Source organism: Stegostoma tigrinum, chromosome 34 (assembly GCF_030684315.1).
Source record: "Stegostoma tigrinum isolate sSteTig4 chromosome 34, sSteTig4.hap1, whole genome shotgun sequence".
Taxonomy (NCBI): Eukaryota; Metazoa; Chordata; class Chondrichthyes; order Orectolobiformes; family Stegostomatidae; genus Stegostoma; species Stegostoma tigrinum.
The window spans coordinates 26,239,640-26,256,632 of NC_081387.1; the positions used below are offsets into that span (position 1 = coordinate 26,239,640).

A 16,993-nucleotide genomic window follows, 5' to 3' on the forward strand; every position below is an offset into this window, starting at 1 on the left:
GAGGACGGACAGGTCAAGGGGACAGGATGAGGTTAGTCGGTAGGAAATGAGGGTGTAGCTTGAGGTAGGAGGGCGGGGTACATGAGAGGAAGAACGGTTTAGGGAGTTGGGGACGAGCTGTGCTGGTTTAGGGGTGCAGTAGGGGGAGGGGAGATTTTGAAGCTTGTGAAATCCTACCTACCTCCCCACCTACGCTCACCTTTACTGGCTCCATCCCCACCTCTTTGACCTGTCTGTTTCCTCTTCACTGTCTTCTCCTCTTTCCATCTTCTATCTGCCTATTTATTTCAGAAACCCCTACCCCTCCCCATTTCTGATGAAGAGTCTAGGCCTGAAACATCAGCTTTCCTGCTCCTGTGATGCTGCTTGGCCTGCTGTGTTCATCCAGCTCTACACCTTGTTATCTCAGATTCTGCAGTGTCTGCAGTTCCTACTATCTCTGTCCTGGAGCTGAGTTGACTGACCTCCCACGACCACCTTCCTCTGTGTCAGGTACGACTCCAGCCACCGGAGAGTTTGCTCCCAATACCCATTGATTCTAGTTTTGCTCGGGCTCCGTGATGCCACACTCTGTTGAATGCAGCCTGGATGTTGAGGGCTGTCACTCTCTCCTCACCGCTGGAATTCAGCTCTTTTGTCCATGTGTGAACCAAGGCTGTAATGAGGTCAGGAGCTGGGTGGCCCTGGCGGAGCCCAAACTGGGCGTCACTGAGCAGGTTATTGCTGAGCAGGTGCTGCTCGACAGTGATATCTCCCATCGCTTTCCTGATGATTGCGAGGAGACTGTTGGGGCAGGAACTGGCCGGGTTGGATCTGTCCCGTTTTTCATGTCCAGACATACTTGGGTAATTTTCCACACTGTAACCGCACTGCAACAGCTTGGTTAGGGGAGCAGCAAGTTCGGGAGCACAGGTCTTCAGTATATTGTCAGGGCCAGTAGCCTCTGCTGTATCCAGTGCCTGAGACTTGCAGCATGTTGAGAGGCCTGGATAGAGTGGGCATGGAGAAGATGTTTTCACTAGAAAGAGAGACCAGGACCTGAGGGCTCAACCTCCAAATGAAGGGACGACCCTTTTGAACTGAGACGTGGAGGAATTTCTTCAACCAGAGGATGGTGACCTTGTGCAACCCCTTGCCACTGAAGGCTGTATTTAAGATGGAGATAGATCGCTTCTTTACTGGGAAGGGAATCAAAAGTTACAGGGAGAAAGTGGGAGAGTGGGGGTTGAGAAGCAGGTCAAACTTGATTGAATGGTGGAGCAGATTCCATGGGCTGAAAGGCCTAATTATGTGGTTGACACTTAACTGCCCTCTGGGCAATTAGGGATGGGCAATAAATGCCGCCTGGCCAGTGATACCCTCATCCCCTCTCATCTATATCTTACGGTATTGTCCTTCCTTGAGACACGGTTCTGACTGGTGTTTTGGTGACCTCTCTCAACAGTTGCGCAAGTCAAATGCTCTCAACTACAGAGGCGGCACGGTAGCTCAGTGGTTAGCACTGCTGCCTCACAGTGCCAGGGTCCCAGGTTCAATTCCACCCTCGGGTGACTGTCTGTGTAGAGTTTGCACATTCTGGTATCTGCATGGTTTCCTCCGACAGTCCAAAGGTTGGCCATGCTAAATCGTGCATAATGTCCAGGGAAAGGGTGGGGTGCTCTTCAGAGGGGGCAGTGTGGACTTGTGGGCTGAATGGCCTGTCCCTACACTGTGGGGATTCTATGATCTCTCTGTGTGTGTTGGCACTGTACATTAAAGGTGCTACATAAGTACAGGTTGTTGTTGAACGGGGTGCAGCGTTAACTATTAGCTCAGGAATGGCGGCCGCAGTTGTACATATTTTTAAGTGGAAGCCACTGCAAACGAAGAGTGTTAAAAACTGCACTGCTCTCATGTTTCATCCAGGAAGCAGCCAGCGATGACATCAGCATTTGGACAAGAAGCGAGCATGCTGGGGTATAGTCAGGCAGGCTAATTTGATCAGGCAGCAAATCAGATCAGGAACGGGAGGGAGGTTTTAAAGGATTCGAGTGGACTGTGGCCTTTTGTGAACCCACACACCAAAACATCAGCATCAAACACTCAATAAGCGGCAAAAACACACACAGAGAGATGGCCACTGCCAGGAACACCTTGTGACAGGCTCAGCGATCTCAGGAGCCACTTCAAAGACCAAAAGTAAATCTACAAACTGGCCCCAAATACACAACAATTCAGTTCGCTGTTCCCGTCAATGTTTTTCCTCTTGAAATACAACCATTAAACCCAGCGTGATGTTGCTATTATATCTGTTCCTGTCACCTTCCAGGCCCCTCCCACTTTCCCTTGTGTAAAAGTTTGCTTTGCACATCTCCTCTAAACCTTTCCCCTCTAACCCATGCCTCCCCGGGTATTTGACATTTCGGCCTGGGACAGAAAACTCCACCCAATCCGTGCCCCTCATAGACTCACTTACTTCTCTCAGGTTGCTCCCCAGCCTCCCATGCTGCACCAAAAACAATCCAAGTTTGTCCAACCTTTCCTTATAGTGGATACACTCCCAATCCATGCCACATCCTAGTAAATCGCTTTTGCACCCTCTCCTCGGCCTCTATGTCCTCCTGTAGTGTGGTGACCAGAACTGCACAAATACTACTAATACTATTTCTGAAGAAGGGTCTAGGCCCAAAACATCAGCCTTCCTGTTCCTCTGATGCTGCTTGGCCTGCTGTGTTCATCCAGCTCTACACCTTGTTATCTCAAATATGAGGAGATTAAATTAGATTAGATTAGATTCCCTACAGTGTGGAAACAGGCCCTTCGGCCCAACAAGTCCACACCGCCCCTTGAAGCATCCCACCCAGACCCATTCCCCTATAACCGACACACCCCTGAACACTACGGTCAATTTAGCATGGCCAATCCACCTAGCCTGCACATCTTTGGACTGTGGGAGGAAACCGGAGCACCCGGAGGAAACCCATGCAGACACGGGGAGAATGTGCAATATAGGTTTAAGGTGGACAGTTTAACCGAGATGTGCGAGGTGTGTTTTCTGACACCGAGGGCTGTAGGAACCCACTGCCAGGGGAAGTGGTAGAAGCAGATAAAATAGCAATATTTAAGAGGTATTCAGATGGACACACAGACAGGCCGGGAGTAGAGGGGTTTGGACCAAGTGTGGGCCGACAGTGGGGATTAGAATTATAATTAACTTTATTTTCACATGAATACAGTGAAAAGTGTACAAGTTAACACCTATGGCACCAGCTTAGCTACAAAGATACAGATTATTAAGTACAAATTCGTAGGAAAAGAAAACCAGAAAAGTAAAGAAATAAAAAGTTCAGCAACAATTAGAAAAATAGAGAAATATGCAGTCCTTTCAACCCAGACCACAACAGGATTCACCTCAAGGCCAGGAGTTCCAGGAGTTCGATCCCGCGCTGAGGCCGGGATTTCGAGCCCATGCTGAGGCCAGAGGTTTGAGCCCGCGCTGAGGCCGGGGGCTCGAGCCCGCGCTGAGGCCAGGTGTTCGACCCCGTGCTGAGGCCGGGAGTTCGAGCCCTCGCTGAGGCCGGGAGTTCAAGTCTGCGCTGAGGCCTGGAGTTTGATCCTGCCCTGAGGGCCGGGATTTCGGGCCCGCTCTAAGGCCTGGTGTTCGAGTCCACACTGAGGCCAGGAGGTCGAGCCCGTGCAGAGGCCTGGAATAGGAGCCCGTGCTGAAGCCTGGAGTTTGATCCTGCGCTGAGGCCGGGGGTTCGACCCCGTGCTGAGGCCGGGAGTTCGAGCCCGCGCTGTGGCCAGGGGTTCGGGCCCTTGCTGAGGCCGGGAGTTCGATCCCGCGCTGAGGCCGGGAGTTCGAGCCCTCGCTGAGGCCGGGAGTTCAAGTCTGCGCTGAGTCCTGGAATTCATGCCCGTGCTGAAGCCTGGAGTTTGATCCTGCACTGAGGCCGGGGGTTCAACCCCGCGCTGAGGCCGGAAGTTCGAGCCCATGCTGAGGCTGGGGGTTCGACCCCGCGCTGAGGCCGGAAGTTCGAGCCCGCGCTGAGGCCGGGGGTTCGAGCCCGCGCTGAGGCCGGGAGTTCGGGCCCGCGCTGAGGCCGGGAGTTCGGGCCCGCGCTGAGGCCAGGAGTTCGAGCCCTCGCTGAGGCAGGGAGTTCGAGCCCTCGCTGAGGCGGGGAGTTCGAGCCCGCGCTGAGGCGGGGAGTTTGAGCCCGCGCTGAGGCCGGGAGTTCGAGCCCTCGCTGAGGCCGGGAGTTCAAGTCTGCGCTGAGGCCTGGAGTTTGATCCTGCGCTGAGGGCTGGGATTTCGGGCCCGCTCTGAGGCCGGGTGTTCGAGTCCACGCTGAGGCAGGAGGTCGGGTCCGTGCAGAGGCCTGGAATTCGAGCCCGTGCTGAAGCCTGGAGTTTGATCCTGCGCTGAGGCCGGGGGTTCGAGCCCGCGCTGAGGCCGGGAGTTCGAGCCCTCGCTGAGGCCGGGAGTTCAAGTCTGCGCTGAGGCCTGGAGTTTGATCCTGCGCTGAGGGCTGGGATTTCGGGCCCGCTCTGAAGACGGGTGTTCGAGTCCACGCTGAGGCAGGAGGTCGGATCCGTGCAGAGGCCTGGAATTCGAGCCCGTGCTGAAGCCTGGAGTTTGATCCTGCGCTGAGGCCGGGGGTTCGAGCCCGCGCTGAGGCCGGGAGTTCGAGCCCTCGCTGAGGCCGGGAGTTCAAGTCTGCGCTGAGTCCTGGAATTCAAGCCCGTGCTGAAGCCTGGAGTTTGATCCCGCGCTGAGGCCGGGGGTTCGAGCCCGCGCTGAGGCCGGGAGTTCGAGCCCTCGCTGAGGCCGGGAGTTCAAGTCTGCGCTGAGTCCTGGAATTCAAGCCCGTGCTGAAGCCTGGAGTTTGATCCTGCGCTGAGGCCGGGAGTTCGAGCCTGCGCTGAGGCCGGGAGTTCGAGCACGCACTGTGGCTGGGGGTTCGATCCCGCGCTGAGGCCTGGAATTGGAGCCCGTGCTGAAGCCTGGAGTTTGATCCTGCGCTGAGGCCGGGAGTTCGAGCCCGCGCTGAGGCCGGGAGTTCGAGCACGCACTGTGGCTGGGGGTTCGATCCCGCGCTGAGGCCGGGTGTTCGATCCCGTGCTGAGGCCGGGAGTTCGAGCCCTCGCTGAGGCCGGGAGTTCAAGTCTGTGCTGAGGCCTGGAATTCAGCCCGTGCTGAAGCCTGGAGTTTGATCCTGCACTGAGGCCGGGGGTTCAACCCCGCGCTGAGGCCGGGAGTTCAAGTCTGCACTGAGGCCTGGAGTTTGATCCTGCGCTGAGGGCCGGGATTTCGGGCCCGCTCTGAGGCCGGGTGTTCGAGTCCACGCTGAGGCAGGAGGTCGAGTCCGTGCAGAGGCCTGGAATTCAAGCCCGTGCTGAAGCCTGGAGTTTGATCCTGCGCTGAGGCTGGGGGTTCGAGCCCGCGCTGAGGCCGGGAGTTCGAGCCCACGCTGAGGCCGGGGGTTCGATCCCGCGCTGAGGCCGGGGATTCGATCCCGCGCTGAGGCCGGGGATTCGATCCCGCGCTGAGGCCGGGAGTTCGATCCCGCGCTGAGGCCGGGATTTTGAGCCCGCGCCGAGGCCGGGATTTCGAGCCCGCACTGAGGCCGGGAGTTCGAACCATCTGAGTTTAGAACGGCATCATGGTCGGCACAGACATGTTGGGCCGTAGGGCCTGTTCCTGCACTGTGCTATTCCATATATATCAGACATGAGATTGTGAAATTCTTTACTGCAGGGGTCTGGTCAAGGGTTACAGGGAAAGGGCAGGTAAGTGAAATTGAGGGTAATCAATTCAGCTGAGATGTCTGAGTAGTGGGGTGAATGGGCCGAATGGCCTACTTCTGCTGCTATGTCTCCCTGAGCTAGGCAGCTGTGCAGTGGGATTGCAGTCAGCAACGTTCAGGAGGCTGGAGCTCCAACGTAGATATCTGGGTAGAAACGCAGACCCGAGGTGGGAGCGACATCAGCGTTAACTGAACTGACCCTCACACTGCCCTCCGTCCCCGTGGAGAGGCCTGAGATGTGCTGAAGAGTTTTATTTTAGGAAGACCTTGCCCTTTTAAGAGACTGTGCCACCCACAGTCAAACACACACAGTTTCTGTACAGCGTCCAAGACACCAGAGAGATCACTCAATAAAAAGTGAAGCATTCACAGTGGGTTGCAGCTCTGCCTCGGTCCTCATCCATCTGTTTTCCTTCCCGGCAAATTCCTCAAAATAATCCCAAACCCCATGTGCTCTCCTCGTCAGCCTGCACCCACCTCCAACACTCACTCCTCAATCCTGCACCAGAATCACTCAGTGTCGAGGGGAAAGGGTTAGACCGAAGAGGGGAGGGGAGCTTCATTGTCTCCTTTATTTCTGCTAGTGCTGTCCTCCTTTTCTTCAGTTTGAGGTGCTCAAAATGACAAAAGGGTTTGAATATGGAGAATTCGCTCCCACTGGCAGAACTACAGGATCCAGAGCCTGGAGACACATTCAGGATTAAGATCCAGGCAAAAGAACGACTGGAATGCAGTCAATGGGAACATTTCACCAGACAATGAGCTGTTTCAATTCAGAAAGAATCCCTGAACTACAGCAGCCTGATACATCCCAGAGTCCACTCGCTTGGATACCGTAGCTTCGATTCAAGCCTCGGGTGACTGTCTGTGTGGAGTTTGCACATTCTTCCTGCGTCTGCGCAGGTTTCCTCCACAGTCCAAAGATGTGCAGGTTAGGGTGGACTGGCCGAGCTAAGTTGTCCCATAGTGCCCAGGGATGTGCAGGTTAGGGTGAGATTGGCTGTGCTAAATTGTCCCATGGTACCCAGGGATGTGCAGGTTAGGGTGGACTGGCCGTGCTAAATTGTCCCATAGTGCCCAGAGATGTGCGGGTTAAGGTGGATTGGCTGTACTGAATTGTCCCATAGTGCCCAGGGATGTGCGGGTTAGGGTGGACTGGCCGTGCTAAATTGTCCCGTAGTGCCCAGGGATGTGCAGGTTAGAGTGGGATTGGCTGTGCTAAGTTGTCCCATGGTACCCAGGGATGTGCAGGTTAGGGTGGACTGGCCGTGCTAAATTGTCCCATGGTGCCCAGGGATGTGCAGGTTAAGGTGGATTGGCTGTGCTAAATTGTCCCATGGTGCCCAGGGATGTGCGGGTTAAGGTGGATTGGCTGTGCTAAATTGTCCCATGGTGCCCAGGGATGTGCAGGTGAGGGTGGGATTGGCCATGCTAAATTGTCCAATAGTGCCCAGGGATGTGCAGGTTAGGGTGGATTGGCCATGCTAAATTGTCCCATGGTGCCCAGGGATGCGCGGGTTAGGGTGGATTGGCCGTGCTAAATTGTCCCATAGTGGCCAGGGATGTGCAGGTTAGGGTGGGAATGGCCATGCTAAATTGTCCCATAGTGCCCAGGGATGTGCGGGTTAGGGTGGATTGGCCGTGCTAAATTGCCCCATAGTGACCAGAGATGTGCAGGTTAGGGTGGATTGGCCGTGCTAAATTGCCCCATAGTGCCCAGGGATATGCAGGTTAGGGTGGATTGGCCGTGCTAAATTGTCCCATAGTGACCAGGGGTGTGCAGGTTAGGGTGGATTGGCCGTGCTAAATTGCCCCATAGTGCCCAGGGATGTGCAGGTTAGGGTGGATTGGCCGTGCTAAATTGTCCCATAGTGCCCAGGGATGTGCAGGTTTGGGTGGATTGGCCGTGCTAAATTGTCCCATAGTGCCCAGAGATGTGCAGGTTTGGGTGGATTGGCCGTGCTAAATTGTCCCGTAGTGCCCAGGGATGTGCAAGTTAGGGTGGGATTGGCCGTGCTAAATTGTCCCATAGTGCCCAGGGATGTGCGGGTTAGGGTGGATTGGCCGTGCTAAATTGCCCAATAGTGACCAGAGATGTGCAGGTTAGGGTGGATTGGCCATGCTAAATTGTCCCATAGTGCCCAGGGATGTGTAGGTTAGGGTGGGATTGGCCGTGCTAAATTGTCCCATAGTGCCCAGGGATGTGCGGGTTAGGGTGGATTGGCCATGCTAAATTGCCCTATAGTGCCCAGGGATGTATGGGTTAGGGTGGGATTGGCCGTGCTAAATTGTCCGATAGTGCCCAGGGGTGTGCGGGTTAGGGTGGATTGGCCGTGCTAAATTGCCCCGTAGTGTCCAGGGATGTGCAGGTTAGGGTGGGATTGGCCATGCTAAATTGTCCCATAGTGCCCAGGGATGTGCAGGTTAGGGTGGGATTGGCCATGCTAAATTGTCCCATAGTGTCCAGGGATGTGCAGGTTAGGGTGGGTTGGCCGTGCTAAATTGTCCCATAGTGCCCAGGGATGTGCGGGTTAGGGTGGATTGGCCGTGCTAAATTGTCCCATAGTGCCCAGGGATGTGCAGATTAGGGTAGATTTGCCGTGCTAAATTTGCCATACTGTCCAGGGATGTGCGGGTTAGGGTGGATTGGCCGTGCTAAATTGTCCCGTAGTGCCCAGGGATGTGTGGGTTAGGGTGGGATTGGCCGTGCTAAATTGTCCCGTAGTGCCCAGTGATGTGCGGGTTAGGGTGGGATTGGCCGTGCTAAATTGTCCCATAGTGCCCAGTGATGTGCGGGTTAGGGTGGGATTGGCCGTGCTAAATTGTCCCGTAGTGCCCAGTGATGTGCGGGTTAGGGTGGGATTGGCCGTGCTAAATTGTCCCATAGTGCCCAGTGATGTGCGGGTTAGGGTGGGATTCGCCGTGCTAAATTGTCCCGTAGTGCCCAGTGATGTGCGGGTTACGGTGGATTGGCCGTGCTAAATTGTCCCGTAGTGCCCAGGGATGTGCAGATTAGGGTGGATTTGCCGTGCTAAATTGCCCAATAGTGCCCAGGGATGTGCAGATTAGGGTGGATTTGCCGTGCTAAATTGTCCCATAGTGCCCAGGGATGTGCAGATTAGGGTGGATTGGCCGTGCTAAATTGTCCCATAGTGCCCAGGGATGTGCAGGTTAGGGTGGATTGGCCGTGCTAAATTGACCCATAGTGCCCAGGGATGTGTAGGTTAGGGTGGGTTGGCCGTGCTAAATTGTCCCGTAGTGCCCAGGGATGTGTGGGTTAGGGTGGGATTGGCCGTGCTAAATTGTCCCGTAGTGCCCAGTGATGTGCGGGTTAGGGTGGGATTGGCCGTGCTAAATTGTCCCATAGTGCCCAGTGATGTGCGGGTTAGGGTGGGATTGGCCGTGCTAAATTGTCCCGTAGTGCCCAGTGATGTGCGGGTTAGGGTGGGATTGGCCGTGCTAAATTGTCCCATAGTGCCCAGGGATGTGCAGATTAGGGTGGATTTGCCGTGCTAAATTTGCCATACTGTCCAGGGATGTGCGGGTTAGGGTGGATTGGCCGTGCTAAATTGTCCCGTAGTGCCCAGGGATGTGCAGATTAGGGTGGATTTGCCGTACTAAATTGCCCAATAGTGCCCAGGGATGTGCAGATTAGGGTGGATTTGCCGTGCTAAATTGTCCCATAGTGCCCAGGGATGTGCAGATTAGGGTGGATTTGCCGTGCTAAATTGTCCCATAGTGCCCAGGGATGTGCAGATTAGGGTGGATTTGCCGTGCTAAATTGTCCCATAGTGCCCAGGGGTGTGTGGGTTAGGGTGGGTTGGCCATGCTAAATTGTCCCATAGTGCCCAGGGATGTGCAGGTTAGGGTGGATTGGCCGTGCTAAATTGTCCCATAGTGCCCAGGGATGTGCAGGTTAGGGTGGATTGGCCGTGCTAAATTTTCCCATAGTGCCCAGGGATGTGCAGGTTAGGGTGGGATTGGCCGTGCTAAATTGTCCCGTAGTGCCCAGGGATGTGCAGGTTAGGGTGGGATTGGCCGTGCTAAATTGTCCCGTAGTGCCCAGGGATGTGCAGGTTAGGGTGGATTGGCCGTGCTAAATTGTCCCATAGTGCCCAGGGATGTGCAGGTTAGGGTGGGATTGGCCGTGCTAAATTGTCCCGTAGTGCCCAGGGATGTGCAGGTTAGGGTGGGATTTGCCGTGCTAAATTGTCCCGTAGTGCCCAGGGATGTGCAGGTTAGGGTGGATTGGCCGTGCTAAATTGTCCCATAGTGCCCAGGGATGTGCAGGTTAGGGTGGATTGGCCGTGCTAAATCGTCCCATAGTGCCCAGGGATGTGCAGGTTAGGGTGGATTGGCCGTGCTAAATCGTCCCGTAGTGCCCAGGGATGTGCACGTTAGGGTGGATTGGCCGTGCTAAATTGTCCCATAGTGCCCAGGGATGTGCAGGTTAGGGTGGATTGGCCGTGCTAAATCGTCCCATAGTGCCCAGGGATGTGCAGGTTAGGGTGGATTGGCCGTGTCAAATTGTCCCATAGTGCCCAGGGGTGTGCAGGTTAGGGTGGGTTGGCCGTGCTAAATTGTCCCATGGTGCCCAGGGATGTGCAGGTTAGGGTGGGATTGGCCATGCTAAATTGTCCCATAGTGCCCAGGGATGTGCAGATTAGGGTGGGTTGGCCGTGCTAAATTGTCCCATGGTGCCCAGGGATGTGCAGGTTAGGGTGGGATTGGCTATGCTAAATTGTCCCATAGTGCCCAGGGATGTGCAGATTAGGGTGGGTTGGCCGTGCTAAATTTGCCATACTGTCCAGGGATGTGCAGGCTAAGCCGATTAGATATTGGGAATACCGGGTTACTGGGATTGTGTAGATAGGGGGGATGTTCTCCAGAGGGTCAGTGTTGACTTGATGAGCTGAATGGCTCGTTTTCATGCTGCAGGAATTCTACTATTGTATGAATCAGTCAGGGTAAGATGATTATTGGAAGGGCAGGTAAATGGAATTGTCAGATCAGCCACCATCTCAATGAATGGCAGAGCAGACAATGATGGGCTGAGTGGTCTACTTCTACTTCTGTATCTCTGGTAGCAGTCCTTGTCCAAATGCAGCAGGACCCATACAATATCCAAGTTTGGGCTCATAAGTGATGAGTAGCAACTGCACCACACAGGGAGAGAGAGAGAGAAATGGTTGAGACTTCGATTCCCATCCTGCCTCTTCTTCAGAACTCGTCATCTTCTGAAGAGTCACACTGCACTTGAAAGGCACACTCAGTTTCTCTCTGCATAGACACTGCCAGACCTGCTGAGTTTCTCCCGCATGTTCTGTGTTCGCAGTTTTGTATAAATACTCATATAAGTCCTGAACGCGTAAGAAGTCTCTGATTTGTTGCCGTTTCTGTTTTAATGTGATGGCAAATCAGAAGATAATTCTGAGTTCTTGTAATAATGTGTCAGAACATGCCAGTGATACTTCGTAAAAATGGAAAAACGTTCAACGGGTTTTCTTGTCTGAAGTGATTGAAATTATTGACAGTCTTCCAACAGTTCGTTCAGTCTCACTGTGCACAGATATTTCTATAGCTGCTAATAAATATATTTTTCTAAAACAAAATGCTTTTCTCTATCATGTTATTAAGACATTAATATTGCTGACTGTTTTACCACACCAACCGTTAAACTGATGGATTTGGCCGATCAGTTCGGGGAAACAGTAGCTCTGGAAATGGACCCCTTACATCGCACAGACTTATAGTTACTGTTGTAAGGTAAAAATACAGTAGTCAGCTCATTCTCAGCAAAGCCCCACCATCAGCACAATGATGGGTAATCTCATTTAAACTAGTGATGTGAATCGAATAACAATCATGCCGATGCTGGAGTCGGAGATAACACAGTGTGGCGCTGGAGGAACACAGCAGGCCAGGCAGCATCAGAGGAGCAGAAAAGCTGACGTTTCGGGTTGGGATTCCTCTTCAGAATTTATGGATTTTTGAAGAAGGATGCTGACCTGAAACATCAGCTTTCCTGCTCCTCTGATGCTGCTGGGCCTGCTGTGTTCCTCCAGCGCCACTTTGTTTTATCAACTACACCATCTCTCTTCTTCAGAATAGCCGGCAATCTTTTGATTCACCTGAGTATCTTATCTGAGATCTCTGACAGTACATCAGGACTGCATCAGTCTAGACTACAAAACTCAAGTCCCTAACAGTGGGTATGAACCCATGACCCTCCACCACTAAAGCTGCCTGCACCAGTTCCATGTGCCAGGGCTTACACACTGTAATTATAGGTAAACACTGCAAACCAGGACAGCACTGGGTACTTGTATGGATATTTTGATTGGATATTTTTAACCAACCTGTTGTTGCGCACTTTCAGAACAGATGGGACTTCAGTCTGGACCTCCTGGTTCGGAGGTGGGGACATTACCATTGCACCACAACAGGACCATCAGGGAACCGGATTACTCCAGCCTTTGTAATTGCAGCAGACTGGAGCCACGTCTCTCGTGAGAATCATTTAGACGTTGAGCGATAGACTCTTTTGTTCCTGAAACGCATTGATGTGGCACCTGCTGACTGCCTGTAAGAAGGAGCTCGGCCGACTCCAGGCCAGGGCAGAGACTGTACGAGGCTGAACTGTAAATGTTCACAGGATCCACGCAATCTCCTGGACTTGTTTCGGTTGTATGAAGTGGACATTAGATCGCAGCACTCAAAAGGAAGTGGATCATTATCTGAGACAAAGATTGCGGGGCCACGGGGAAAAGACGAGGGAGTGAAACTTAGTTGCTATTGTCGAGGGCCAGAATTGTCGTGAGGTCAAATATGGCCTCCTTTGGTGTTACAACCATGCTATGACTCCGTGCATTTATATCTGCAGTTTTAGCTTAGGTGGGTGGATCCCTTCAGCAATTCCAGCTCTGATTCGTCCTGCATTTTGCCTAACCTTTGCCTGACCTCTCTGCACCCTCACTCGGCCTGTGTGGTGTCCCTCTTGCTTCGACGCTGAGAGCACAGCGCCAAGCCCTGATGCCCAGTTCTGATGGTGAAATGCTCTGCAGTTTCAGCCTTGCAGAGTGAGACAAGGGAATTAATAATTTAACAGCAGAATCAGTTCACGCTGCCCGCTCAATCTGCAGAATTCGAGGTGATTCTCAGTTCCCCCAAAGGAATAAAAATGTAGGTCATTTATTTTTAAATAGCTGCTTTTTTTGAAACCTTACTTCCTAGTCCAAGCAGCATGCTGGGATGTGATGTGCCTATTTCATTTACAAGACATTCCAAAATATTCAAGAATAAACTTTAGTTTAATCTATCTACAGTTGCTTGGATTCCAACATGTTCTATGTTTATGACCAATTGGGTTTGGCCTCCTGTATTGATTCACATTCAGCCTCTGAAGTCCGTTCTCACATTCAAACCAATCCTGGCTGACCTACACTTACATCCACAATCCTACCCAAGCCAAAACCTGACAAACCCAGGCCCGAAAACCTCAAGTGACTCACCGTCTGTATTGTTGCGGAGAACAAGTTCCAGAATTTCCCTTCCCTTTTGAGTGAAAAGGATACTGGGGGTGGGGATAGTGTTGTAGGGGCAATGTCGCTAAAGTGTTGATCCAGAATCCCACACAAACGCTCTGGGGTCACCACAGCAGCTGATGGCAGTCTGTACTTGATTAAAAATCTGTAATCAGAACCTAGCCCACTGTTAACCACGGTCATAAAACCCCATCTGCTTTCTAATAACTTCACTGGGAAATAGGCTGTCCTTACCCAGCCTGGCCTACAGGTGACTCCAAACCCCACTGCAGTGTGGCTGACACTTAAATGCTGCCTGGCATTGTCAAGATAAATTTAAATGATTAATGCTACGGCACTTAGAGCCATAGATTTGTACAGGAGGGGCAATCCTTTTACATACGGAGTGGTACCTGCATGGATTGAACTGCCAGAAGAAATGGTATACATGGGTCCAACTCCAACATTTAAAAGAAATTTAGATAAGTACATAGGAACCATTTGGAGGGACATGGGCCAAGTGCAGGCACGTGGGACTAGTTTACATCGGGATTATGATCAGCATGGACTGGTTGGACCGAAGGGTCTGTTTGCATGCTGTATGACTCTATGACTGGATGTCTGACGATTTTGAGAGGGGAGGAGTCGGGGCAGAGCTGGGGCTTGGCTGTGAAAGCAGACGCAGTGACTTTAGGTTAGGTGTTCTCACTCAGGAATTAGGAAGGGTTGGGGGAGGGGTGGGGATGGATTTTGGGTTTGTGAACATTGGCCTCAAGCAAGACCCCATAGATATCACTGCAGGAGCCAACAGGGAAGGCTCCTTCATTTACAATTCGACAGACGAGAACTGAACGCAGCCAATACAGTACTGGGCAGTTGGATCATGATGACGAGGGAGGGAGGTGTTAGAGGATAACGATGTGGTCACTCCTGTCAAAGTTTCAGGCAAGTTGAGAAAAATACTGACATTTATACAGTGCATTTCACAATCAGTGTAACATCAGGTGTTTCAGAAATCAATAAACAGCAGCGAAAGTAATAATGTGGGGAACTCAGACCACTTATTCTGTATTTTTGTGTGTGTGTGATGTTACTTAAGGGAAAAATATTGTGTTGGACACCGGGAGAAACGTCTTTTCTCTTTGAAATTGGGTCTTGGGATCGTTCACCTGAACAGGAAGAAGGGGCCTTGGCTTTGGGTTAAAGTTTGTAGCAGATGTTACATACAGAAACGCTCCCCTGAGGCTAATTCATGTGTACATCCCCAGCGGTAACGAGTGAGCAGCTGGCCATCCTGCAGCAGCTTCCCCCTATTGCTGGTGATGTCCAGGCTGGCCATTCTGGCCAAAGACGTCAACTGCATCATTGATGCAGATGGACAATCTGAAGGGGCTGACAGCAAACTGCACACAACGTCTGGATTCCTGATGGGAACGGTTAAAGATACCAAGCTGTACGATGTGTTCAGCACCAGTTGCAGCCATACAGGTCTATGCACTCAGGGATAAATTTCCTGTTTGTGTCCCAAACATTCTTGGTCAGATCTACCGACCACTGCCTCCCATTGGCCAACATTCACTTACAGGACAACCAGTGGGCTGGCAAGGGGACGTGCAAGCTAAACATGAAGCTGTTGATCCCAGGAAACATAGAGGAGCTCAGAAGGGATACACAGGTTGGAGAACCATGAAAGCCCTCATTGAGTCTTCAGCAGACTGGTGGGAATCAGTCAAGGGGAATGTTAAGCAGTTGTCTATCCTTGAAGGTGATCAGAAGGTGTGAGAGAGAGCTGGGAAAAACTGTCCAAACTCCAGAAGAGCATGCCGAACCTACTCCTGCTGCAGGTGATGTCATGGAGCATCTCCAGGAGGTGAAGAGCCAGAAAGTCTCACTCTTTGCTGCAGAGGCCTCCAAGATAATCTTCCGGTCCGCGGTCTGCACTGTGGAGCAGGATGTGATGTGCTCATGCTTCTTCTCCCAGAAGGCGCACAGGGACAGCTCCATGCTCAGTAACGTCACCTCAGTCTGACATCCCTGTCATTCCTGTCCGCTATCATGAAGGTCTTCGACAACAGCTGCATGAGAGGCTGGATGAGCTGGCCAAGGCCCTCAGATCTTTAGAAAAGAATAAAACTCCCAGAAGCAACAAAGTCCCCTGTAGGAGTTGATTGGCCAGGGCCTGCTGGAGGTATACGACAGGATCTTCTGGCAGGTACCCCATGTGCGAATCCATGAAGAAAGGTTTCATCACCCTCACATACAAGCGGAAGGTGAGAGGAGGAAGTTAGAAATTGGCGACCAATCTCACTGCTGAATGTAGATTCCAAAATCCTCTCTAAGGTCAGCTCTGAGATCAGTGATTCACCGAACCTGGGCTCGTCCTAATCTCTAACAGCCTTGTGCTCCTCAGGGATACACTTCCCTACTTGCAGGACCGGAATGTGGACTCCTGCCACATTAGACTGGATCAGGAGAAGGCCATTGTCAGGATATCATACACCTACATCTGGGACATGGTCTCCACAATCAGCTTTCTGGAAGGAATCTGCAATTCAATCCAACTGCTCTATACCAACATCGTTGGTGCCCTCTCAATCAATGGATGGGAATCAGAAAGATTCCCAAACAGATCTGGAGTCAGGCAGGATTACCACTCTCTCCTGCCTTGTTTCTGTGTTTTATGGGGCACTTTGTTGAGACCATCACCAAGATGTGAGCCTCAGAAGGGTGACTATTCTGGGTAGTGAAGGCCTGTAGGTCAAATGGATGATGTCGGGTCCTCTGTCAGTGCGCAGACTCATGAGCATCTGTGACCAGTTCAACCTGGCCTCAGGAGCCAAGGTAAATCGACGCAACAGCGAGGCCATGTTCCTTGGGAACTGGGCCGAGTAATTCTTAATCCCCTTTACCATCAGGATAGATAACCTAAAGGTGCTTGGAATATGATTCAGGAGGGGCTCAGGGCATGTGCATAATCTTGGGGGGAGCGTATCGCCAAGGTGAAGCAGAATCTGAGCAAACAGAAACTGTAAAACCCCAGATAACAAAGTGTAGAGCTGGATGAGCACAGCAGGCCAAGCGGTAACTTAGGAGCAGATGCTGCTTGGCCTGCTGTGTTCATCCAGCTCTACACTTTGTTATAGCCGATTCTCCAGCATCTGCAGTTCCCATTATCCCATATGGTTTCGTAATCTGGTTTAGGGAAGGAAATCCAAAGTCTTTACCTGGTCTGGCCTCCAGACCCACAGCAATGTGGTCAACTCTTAGCTATTTCAATGATACTGCTGGTCAATTTGGCTGAGTCAATGTACGTGATGTCTTTCCAGTGATGAGAGACCCCCAGCACAAAACAACAGAGAGAAAAATTAAAAGAATCTACTGGAATGGGCCTCAGCCACATTCAGTAACTCTGCCTCCATTGTTCTCTGAGATAATCCCCACGCCCTCATGAACAGGAGACCTCTATTTGCAAAGACATGGCCTTCTGTTTCGGGTCTCGCATGGCAATGGGACTCAAACTCCCAGAGTCTTTCCATGTGGGCCTGCGTGCCGCCCCTGGTTAATTACTGCAACATTTCGCGTCCAATGGCAGGCTGGTTCCAGGGCCACGTGTGCCCACAGTCCAATAGGAAGGGGGAGCTGGCAGAGGCGGCACCACCCCATTTATAAGCTTTGTTGCGGGGT

At 52.2% G+C, this 16,993-nt stretch overlaps 1 protein-coding gene across 5 annotated transcripts in view; it reads right to left on the reverse strand.

Moving 5' to 3' along the window:
* The window catches only part of LOC125467672 (claudin-4-like), a 60,123-nt gene extending 47,263 nt beyond the window's left edge, over positions 1-12,860 (reverse strand). For all 5 annotated transcript variants that reach the window (XM_059639737.1, XM_059639735.1, XM_048563823.2 and 2 more), the window contains exon 1: positions 12,146-12,860. The gene's annotated coding sequence lies outside the window, so the exon portion shown is untranslated. The remainder of the gene's footprint in view (positions 1-12,145) is intronic.
* Between the last annotated feature and the right edge of the window lie 4,133 nt (positions 12,861-16,993).